The sequence below is a fragment of the Lolium perenne genome, chromosome 4 (assembly GCF_019359855.2).
Source record: "Lolium perenne isolate Kyuss_39 chromosome 4, Kyuss_2.0, whole genome shotgun sequence".
NCBI lineage: Eukaryota > Viridiplantae > Streptophyta > Magnoliopsida > Poales > Poaceae > Lolium > Lolium perenne.
The window spans coordinates 285,267,488-285,277,304 of record NC_067247.2 but is presented as its reverse complement, the minus strand read 5'-3'; the positions used below and the strand labels follow the sequence as shown (position 1 = coordinate 285,277,304).

Genomic DNA, 9,817 nt, shown 5'->3' with positions numbered 1-9,817 from the left:
CATTGCTATTTGGTTGGAAACAGAAAATGCTTCATGTGGTAATTGGTATATGGTCTTGAATAATTTGATACTTGGCAATTGTTTTGAGCTCTCAAATAGATCATGTTTAAGCTCTTGCATCATGTAGTTTAAACCTATTAGTGGAGAACTACCGTAGAGCTTGTTGAAATTTGGTTTGCATGATTGGTCTCTCTAAAGTCTAGATATTTTCTGGTAAAAGTGTTTGAACAACGAGGAAGACAGTGTAGAGTCTTATAATGCTTGCAATATGTTCTTATGTAAGTTTTGCTGTACCGGTTCATACTTGTGTTTGCTTCAAACAACCTTGCTAGCCAAAGCCTTGTACTGAGAGGGAATGCTTCTCGTGCATCCAAAACCTTGAGCCAAAACTTATGCCATTTGTGTCCACCATAACAACCTATTATGCGGTATTTTTCTGCCATTCCAAGTAAATTACTTGCGTGCTACCTTTAAAAATTTCATTCCTTGTCTTTGCAATACATAGCTCATGGGAAAGTAGCCTAAAAACTATTGTGGTAAAGAATATGTCGCTTATGTATCTTATTTCTTATAAGTTGCTTGTTGAGCGGTAACCATGTTTCTGGGGACGCCATCAACTGTTACACCTTTGTTGAATATCATGTGAGTTGCTATGCATGTTCGTCTTGTCTGAAGTAAGGGAGATTTGCCATGAGTTGAATGGTTTGAGTATGCATATTGTTAGAGAAGAACATTAGGACGCTAACCAAAGCCATGTATCATGGTGGAAGTTTCAGCTTGGACATTAATCCTCAAATCTCTTATGAGAATATTATCCGTTGTTGAATGCTTAAAGCATTAAAGAGGAGTACATTATTTGTTTTCTATGTTGTCCCGGTATGGATGTCCTCAAGTTGAGATCTATCAAAATCGAGAAATCAAATGCGATTTATCTCCTTGGACCTTTGTACAGGTGGCATAGAGGTACCCCTTTGTGACACTTGGTTGAAACATATGTAATGCAATGACAATCCATGGAAATCCGAGCTAATTAGGACAAGGTGCGAGCACTATTGGTATTCGATGCATGAGGCTTGCAACTTATAGGATGTTTTATGCATAACACATTTGAATTATTACTACCGTTGACAAAATTGTTTCCATGTTTTCAAAATAAAAGCTGTAGCACATGAGTAATCCCTGCTTCCTGATACGTCTCCGACGTATCGATAATTTCTTATGTTCCATGCCACATTATTGATGATATCTACATGTTTTATGCATACTTTATGTCATATTTATGCATTTTCCGGCACTAACCTATTAACGAGATGCCGAAGAGCTAGTTGTTGTTTTCTGCTGTTTTTGGTTTCAGAAATCCTAGTAAGGAAATATTCTCGGAATTGGATGAAATCAACGCCCAGGGGCCTATTTTCACACGAAGCTTCCAGAAGACCGGAGGACTAACGAAGTGGGGCCACGAGGCGGCGCCACAGTAGGGCGGCGCGGCCCAGGAGCTGGCCGCGTGGCCCTAGCGTGTGGGCCCCTCGTGACTCTCCCGACTCTGCCCTTCCGCCTACATATAGCCTTCATCGCGAAACCCCCAGTATCGAGAGCCACGATACGGAAAACCTTCCAGAGACGCCGCCGCCGCCAATCCCATCTCGGGGGATTCAGGAGATCGCCTCCGGCACCCTGCCGGAGAGGGGATTCATCTCCCGGAGGACTCTACACCGCCATGGTCGCCTCCGGAGTGATGAGTGAGTAGTTCACCCCTGGACTATGGGTCCATAGCAGTAGCTAGATGGTTGTCTTCTCCTCATTATGCTTCATTGTCGGATCTTGTGAGCTGCCTAACATGATCAAGATCATCTATCTGTAATGCTATATGTTGTGTTTGTTGGGATCCGATGGATAGATAATACTATGTTATGTTGATTATCAATCTATGTGTTGTTTATGATCTTGCATGCTCTCCGTTACTAGTAGATGCTTTGGCCAAGTTGATGCTTGTAACTCCAAGAGGGAGTATTTATGCTCGATAGTGGGTTCATGTCTCCGTGAATCTGGGGGAGTGACAGAAACCCCTAAGGTTATGGATGTGCTGTTGCCACTAGGGATAAAACATTGATGCTATGTCCGAGGATGTAGTTATTGATTACATTACGCACCATACTTAATGCAATTGTCTGTTGTTTGCAACTTAATACTGGAAGGGGTTCAGATGATAACCTGAAGGTGGACTTTTTAGGCATAGATGCATGCTGGATAGCAGTCTATGTACTTTGTCGTAATGCCCAATTAAATCTCACAATACTCATCATATCATGTATGTGCATGGTCATGCCCTCTCTATTTGTCAATTGCCCAACTGTAATTTGTTCACCCAACATGCTATTTATCTTATGGGAGAGACACCTCTAGTGAACTGTGGACCCCGGTCCATTTCTTTACATTGAATACAATCTACTGCAATACTTGTTCTACTGTTCTCTGCAAACAATCATCATGCACACTATACATCTAATCCTTTGTTACAGCAAGCCGGTGAGATTGACAACCTCACTGTTTCGTTGGGGCAAAGTACTTTGGTTGTGTTGTGCAGATTCCACGTTGGCACCGGAATCCCTGGTGTTGCGCCGCACTACATCTCGCCGCATCAACCTTCAACGTGCTTCTTGGCTCCTACTGGTTCGATAAACCTTGGTTTCTTACTGAGGGAAAACTTGCCGCTGTACGCATCACACCTTCCTCTTGGGGTTCCCAACGGACGCGTGCTGTAAGTGTATCAAGACTGTTTTCTGGCGCCGTTGCCGGGGAGATCAAGACACGCTGCAAGGGGAGTCTCCACATCCCAATCTCTTTACTTTGTTTTTGTCTTGCTTTACTTTATTTACTACTTTGTTTGCTGCACTAAATCAAAATACAAAAAAATTAGTTGCTAGTTTTACTTTATTTGCTATCTTGTTTGCTATATCAAAAACACAAAAAAATTAGTTACTTGCATTTACTTTATCTAGTTTGCTTTATTTACTGTTGCTAAAATGGGTACTCCTGAAAATACTAAGTTGTGTGACTTCACAACCACAAATAATAATGATTTCTTATGCACACCTATTGCTCCACCTGCTACTACAATGAATTCTTTGAAATTAAACCTGCTTTACTAAATCTTGTTATGAGAGAGCAATTTTCTGGTGTTAGTTCTGATGATGCTGCTGCCCATCTTAATAATTTTGTTGAATTATGTGAAATGCAAAAGTATAAGGATGTAGATGGTGACATTATAAAATTAAAATTGTTTCCTTTCTCATTAAGAGGAAGAGCTAAAGATTGGTTGCTATCTCTACCTAAGAATAGTATTGATTCATGGACTAAATGCAAGGATGCTTTTATTGGTAGATATTATCCCCCTGCTAAAATTATATCTTTGAGGAGTAGCATAATGAATTTTAAACAATTGGATAATGAGCATGTTGCACAAGCATGGGAAAGAATGAAATCTTTGGTTAAAAATTGCCCAACCCATGGACTGACTACTTGGATAATCATCCAAACCTTTTATGCAGGACTGAATTTTTCTTCGCGGAACCTATTGGATTCAGCTGCTGGAGGTACCTTTATGTCCATCACTCTTGGTGAAGCAACAAAGCTTCTTGATAACATGATGATTAATTACTCTGAATGGCACACGGAAAGAGCTCCACAAGGTAAGAAGGTAAATTCTGTCGAAGAAACCTCTTCCTTGAGTGATAAGATTGATGCTATTATGTCTATGCTTGTGAATGATAGGACTAATGTTGATCCTAATAATGTTCCGTTAGCTTCATTGGTTGCTCAAGAAGAACATGTTGATGTAAACTACATTAAAAATAATAATTTCAACAACAATGCTTACCGGAACAATTCTAGTAAGAACTATAGGCCATATCCTTATAATAATGGCAACAGCTATGGTAATTCTTATGGGAATTCTTACAACAATAATAGGAACACACCCCCTGGACTTGAAACTATGCTTAAAGAATTTATTAGTACACAAACTGCTTTTAACAAATCTGTTGAAGAAAAGCTTGGGAAAATTGATATACTTGCTTCTAAAGTCGATAGTCTTGCTGCTGATGTTGATCTTTTGAAATCGAAAGTTATGCCTCATGAAAATCATAATAATAAGATTGTTACTACAGCAAATGCCATCCAAGTTAGAATTAATGAGAATATAAGATTGATGGCCGAATTGCGTGCTAGGTGGGAAAGAGAAGAAAATGAAAAAGAAGATAATATAGCTAAAGTTTGGACTATTACCACCACTAGTAATACTAATGCTACACATGTTGCTGCAACTCCTACTATTAATGGTAAAAGAATTGGTGTTGGCAATGTTTCCACTTCTAATGCAAAGCGCGAAAAACTGCCTGAAACTGCTAAAATCATTAAATCGCTCGTGATAAAACTGCTGAAATTTTTTCCAACATTGGGGATGATGATCCCATTGCTTTCGATCATAATGGTTTAGATTTTGATGATTGCCACATCTCTGAAGTTATAAAGTTCTTACAAAAACTTGCTAAGAGTCCTAATGCTAGTGCTATAAACTTGGCTTTCACGAAACATATTACAAATGCTCTCATAAAAGCTAGAGAAGAGAAACTAGAACGCGAAGCTTCTATTCCTAGCAAGCTAGAGGATGGTTGGGAGCCCATCATTAAGATGAAGGTCAATGACTTTGATTGTAATGCTTTATGTGATCTTGGTGCAAGTATTTCCGTTATGCCTAAGAAAATCTATAATATGCTTGACTTGCCACCATTGAAAAATTGTTATTTGGATGTTAATCTTGTTGATAATTCTACAAAGAAACCTTTGGGGAGAGTTGATAATGTTCGCATTACCGTTAACAATAACCTTGTCCCCGTTGATTTTGTTGTCTTGGATATTGAATGCAATGCATCTTGTCCTATTATATTGGGAAGACCTTTTCTTCGAACTGTTGGTGCTATCATTGATATGAAGGAAGGTAATATTAAATATCAATTTCCTCTCAAGAAAGGTATGGACCACTTCCCTAGAAAGAGAATGAAGTTACCTTTTGATTCTATTACTAGGAAGTGGAACGCGCGGCGCACGCCGCGCCCGTGCTGTCTATCAGGTGGGAGGAAAATTTTATTGTAGAAGGCTCCACATAGAGCCGTTCTTGTTTAGGCCCACTTAGACTGCAACATAGCGTTTTTGATGGGTTGTCGTTGTCTGAAACACAGAATTCGGCGAACGGTAGTCAGTGCGAGTGGAATTTATCTTTCCTCAGTGAAAAACAATGCGGATGGAGCTTCTATTACCTCCCCTTTGTTCTTCTTGGACGATGAATTTTTGCGGTAGGATCTGTATGAGCGATAGACGGAGTTGGGGATGCGATAGACGGAGTTGTTTTGGGATAGGCGGAAGAAGGGAGAACGGCGTGCTCATCGAAATTTCATCTGTCCCTTTTGGATTTGACGATGGGTGATCCGTCGGGCACAAACTGGAGAAGCAACTGGTAATGGCTTCCACCTAGGACATCTCGGGATTCGAGGCAGCGGAGCACATAGGGCAAGCAGAGCTAGGCTAGGATGCTTCGCTATTATTGGGGATGTGCATATGAGGAGGCGGCAGCCGTCGACTTTGCCACCGACAACGGTTCTTCGTCTTTGCCGCTGTTGCCTCCCTCCCTCCTTGTGCTCTTCCTATCGCATCTCAAGCGGAAGCAGACCGCCGTCGCCGTGGAGGTATATGCTTGATTTGACTGTTTCTTCATGTGTGCAGGTTGGGCTGGTGGTCGGCAAGCTCAGGGCCTCCTCCGACCACACCCTCGTCTACTCCCTGCTGCCCACGCCGCCCACCAACGCCGGTGAACCCGCTTGTTCCCTTCAGGCAGCCGCCCCGTAAACTGTCAAGGCCAAGTTCAAGGGAGGAACGAAAGGGGCGCCACAGCTTCTTCAGACACGCCGCCGACGCTCCAGTTTGATATCGATTGAGTCGCTGAGCATGCTTGCAGGTGCAATCTCCTGTCATCCATTTAGGGTTGCAAGATTTGGTCATCCTAACATTGCAAGAGGATAACATTAGTCGCTAGGCCTATACCCTTTCAATGTTTTAATGTGCATGGGTTGCCACCGTGCCACTACCCTGTTATCATACAAACACATAATTCTAGCTAAGAGCTGAGTGTCGTTCTTCTGTTTTATTTTCTTTGTTGGTAGGAATCACAAAAGTGTGTTCTCCTCTTTACCCTCTCGCTCCATGAAAGGGGAGAAATTAGAGGGAAAGCTTCTGTGAAACACACTGGCTCTATCTATTTATCACTCTTCAAATGTTTTATGTTCTTTTGACGTTTTCAGCTGATTCTTCTTGGCAGTAAGAGGTAGATCACTCGGTTGTTAGATTGTGCCATGATTCCGCGCATGAATTGAACTTCAAATTTCTTCCTGTATTTTGTTTATCATTCTTTATCTAGAAACCACACATATGTAAGAACTATCTCCAATGTTTCCCTCTCATCTCGGCATCTAAAAATCGCCAGTTCTTCGTTTCTTGTCCAATAGGGAGTTAAAAACGTTGGTGATATAGATGAAAATCTTGAACAATGAAGGTAGACAACATCATTCAGTGATATATAGTTAGATTAACCATGGTACCACAGCTTTTGCTATGTAGTAAGCCAGCATAAAGAGTTGGGGTACGGTTTAAACAGGAGATGGTGGAGTTGCAGAGCACACATGTGTACAGAAACAACGTGTCATTCCAAAAGACTCCAGTTCCGACTACCGGCTGCACAAACTCTTTAGAACTAACTATCAATATAAGAGACATAGAAGCCTGCAATTTTAGCGCTGGCAATAAAAAAAAAACCTCACCACTGCTGTACTGTTATAACAAAAAGCTTCAGCACAAGGCACTACCATACAGCGGAAGGATAAGCACCTATCTAGGTTGGTGGAGCTGAAAAAGATCCTGAAAAGGAAGGACATAAAACAACATTAATTCAGTAAGCATGCAGTGTATACATACTGAAAGCATGGATCTTTTCTAAAAAGAAGCTAACTCCATTTGGCAGCTGCAATAGGCGGATAAATGTGGCACGCGCTGTACTCTATAAAGCATCAACAACAAATCCTTATTATACAAAAACGCTTACTCGAAAAATCTATGCAGACTTAGTAGATGGCACCATTTTAGTAATTAGTTCGCCTTACATGACCACATAATGTTCCGACAGGGTGCTCTATTTTCTAACAGATCTGACGTAGCGCTTGACCTGAAAATAGCAAGTTCTATAATCCACTGAGTTAGCTGGAGAACATGATATAAGTTATTCGGAAAATTAATTGGAAAGTTTTGAGCCCTCTGCTACTGAAGTTAGTACATTACCTGTCCTGTTGCAGGCAAAAACCATCTTGAAATCAGCCCGTAGTTGAACACTGGAGTAATACTTTGAAACATGGCCCTTTAATTCGTGTGTACGACACAAAAAAACTGTAGCTGCAGAAAGATGTTTGTGAGGAAATTAAGCAATGATTCCTGAAGAAATAAATTCTTAAATTGTGGTGAATATAGCTACCTGATGCAGTGATGCCTTATCTCTGTCTCATGCACTGGCTACTGTATTATAGTTGAACAAATTACTTGTGAACCCTATAGAAATGACAATTCACCTCTCAAGGGCGGGAGCAGCTTGAGGTCAAAGTTAGAATCAGCTCACCTTCAAGCAAAGGAAAACGTTATCTGAACGGTAGCAAGCAGATGGTTGAGAATCTGAAATACAGTACAGTGGTTAATCTCCATCAGGGAATATGTCATGGAAGATCATTCAAAATCTCAAATACTGGTACAGTACTTAATCTCCATTAAGTATATATCTTGTCAATTTCTAGAGGAAACCACACCATTTATGGCATTGGCTACATTATTAGTAGGACAACCTATAGCACGCTGTGCCAGATAAGATGGATCGGAATAATTTCCAGAAAATTAATCATATATTGCATTAACAATAGCAGAAACATGGCGAGAATCAGGTTACAATATCATATTGGGTGGTATAAAAATCTAAGAAGGGGTAGCTTCCCTCCTTTGGGAGTGATTAGTACAATTCCGTTCTTGCATTGAGAACCCACTATGCAAACACCGCTAGATCCTGCCTCTCTTCAGGAGAGACCGTAGAATTAAAAAGCTTAACAGAACCACAGTAACATACTGAAACAGCGGTGAAACAGCTTAGATACATAGTTTGGTATGTAGTTGAGACTCTGCAGAGATGATCTTTTGGGAGACCGCAAAACCTATCTGAAAACAGAACAAAATAAGATTCCAGGATCAATCCAAGATTTTTTTTGTTGGGTCTCAAAGGAGAGCTAGCTCACCGTGTCCTTTGCTATAAGGGATTGGGAAAGGGCATTTTGCCCCATCCAATCGATGGCTTGGTCACCTCTAGACTCATGGCCGAGCCGCGGCGACCAAGCACAGCGCAACAACTCTCAAGGTATATCCATGGCCTAGCATGGAGCAGCCGCTCATGGAGTACCGGCCCTGTGGGCAGCCACTGCCAGACCCCCTCCATGTGTGCGCCGCTCCAGTATGATTTCCTCTGCAGCCATGGTCCTCTGAGCTCACGAATCCGGAGTAGGCGGCGGGGCTTCTGATCATCAAACGGGAACATGGCGAACCAGCCGGCGGGATCAGGGGTCAGGAAGCCGGAGCATCTCTAGCTGCTCCATGTAGTCGGTAGTATTCCCTAGGATGGAGGTCCCGTCCATCTTCCTCAAAACCCAATCACACACCAAAAATCCACACGATTTGAGATTTTCATCCTATATCTCTTTTATCCAATCTTAGAAAATACTGAAACTTGTAGTACCTACCTTGCTGCTACTTCTATTGGGCGCGAAGAATGGAAGCCGTCAACGTAATCGCCGCAGCTGGCACCACGCAAGACTCGAACGCGCAGGCAGTAGCCCGGGCTCCAACTTGCAGCCGCTGAGGCTGACCTCCTCCTGCAGGCTCCATCATGTCCAGGAAAATCTAGAAAATTAGACGGAATCAGCTCGTCCCAATAAACTCCCTGCCTTGGGCTGCACCACATGCAGAAAAATCTAGAGGATTAGCTGCAATCAACTCCTCCCAATAAACTCATCCGCGCTTCCAACCGCCTCGACGACGGCGTCGATGCGGTCAGCAGATGGCGGCCTGGCGGGTGGCCTGACGGCGATGGGCGTCGATGCGGTCCGCAGATGGCGGCCTGGCGGGTGGCCTGACGGCGATGGACCCTGCTGGGAGAGGGAACGGCGACGCAGGCCGCGGCATACACGCCATGACGCGAGGATCGATGGAGAGACAGGCTGGGGCTTAGGCTGTGTTTTTTTTGGGAAGCGGTGGAGGTCGGAGGCGGTGGAGATCTGGAGGTTTCCAGAGGAGACGCATAGATCGGCACCTTTTAACTCCACTTAAGTGCACCCGTGAAATCGGATACGAAATAACCACTCATTATACCAAACAAAGAAAAATCGGGAGCTTTCCCTAGCACTGCCACTGTAAGATGCGGTACTATAGATATCTACGCGTCCATCTCTGATTGGAGTAAAAGTGTGCGTGAACAGTTACCAAAACGATGTGGTAACGGCAAACAGGTTCAGCTTTGATATATAGTAAATATATTAGAACAAATTATGATGTTGACACTTCGTCTCTTGATAATACTTGATACACACTTTCTGCGCCTAGCTAAAAGGCGTTAAAGAAAAGCGCTTATGGAAGACAACCCATGTTTTTACTACAGTACTTTTATTTTATATTTGAGTCTTGGAAG

General features: G+C 42.5%; 1 long non-coding RNA gene across 2 annotated transcripts; it reads right to left on the bottom strand.

The window, feature by feature from the left end:
• Window positions 1-6,736: 6,736 nt before the first annotated feature.
• LOC127295640 (uncharacterized) lies at window positions 6,737-9,515 on the bottom strand. 2 transcript variants are annotated; one of them, XR_007847971.2, is made up of 6 exons: window positions 8,874-9,515; window positions 8,376-8,768; window positions 7,574-8,298; window positions 7,384-7,494; window positions 7,151-7,270; window positions 6,737-6,966 (listed from the first exon to the last, which is right to left on the bottom strand). It is a non-coding gene; the product is annotated as an uncharacterized lncRNA (long non-coding RNA). The 2 variants fall into 2 exon arrangements; XR_007847970.1 differs by having other exon boundaries at window positions 7,151-7,286; window positions 8,874-9,514.
• Between the last annotated feature and the right edge of the window lie 302 nt (window positions 9,516-9,817).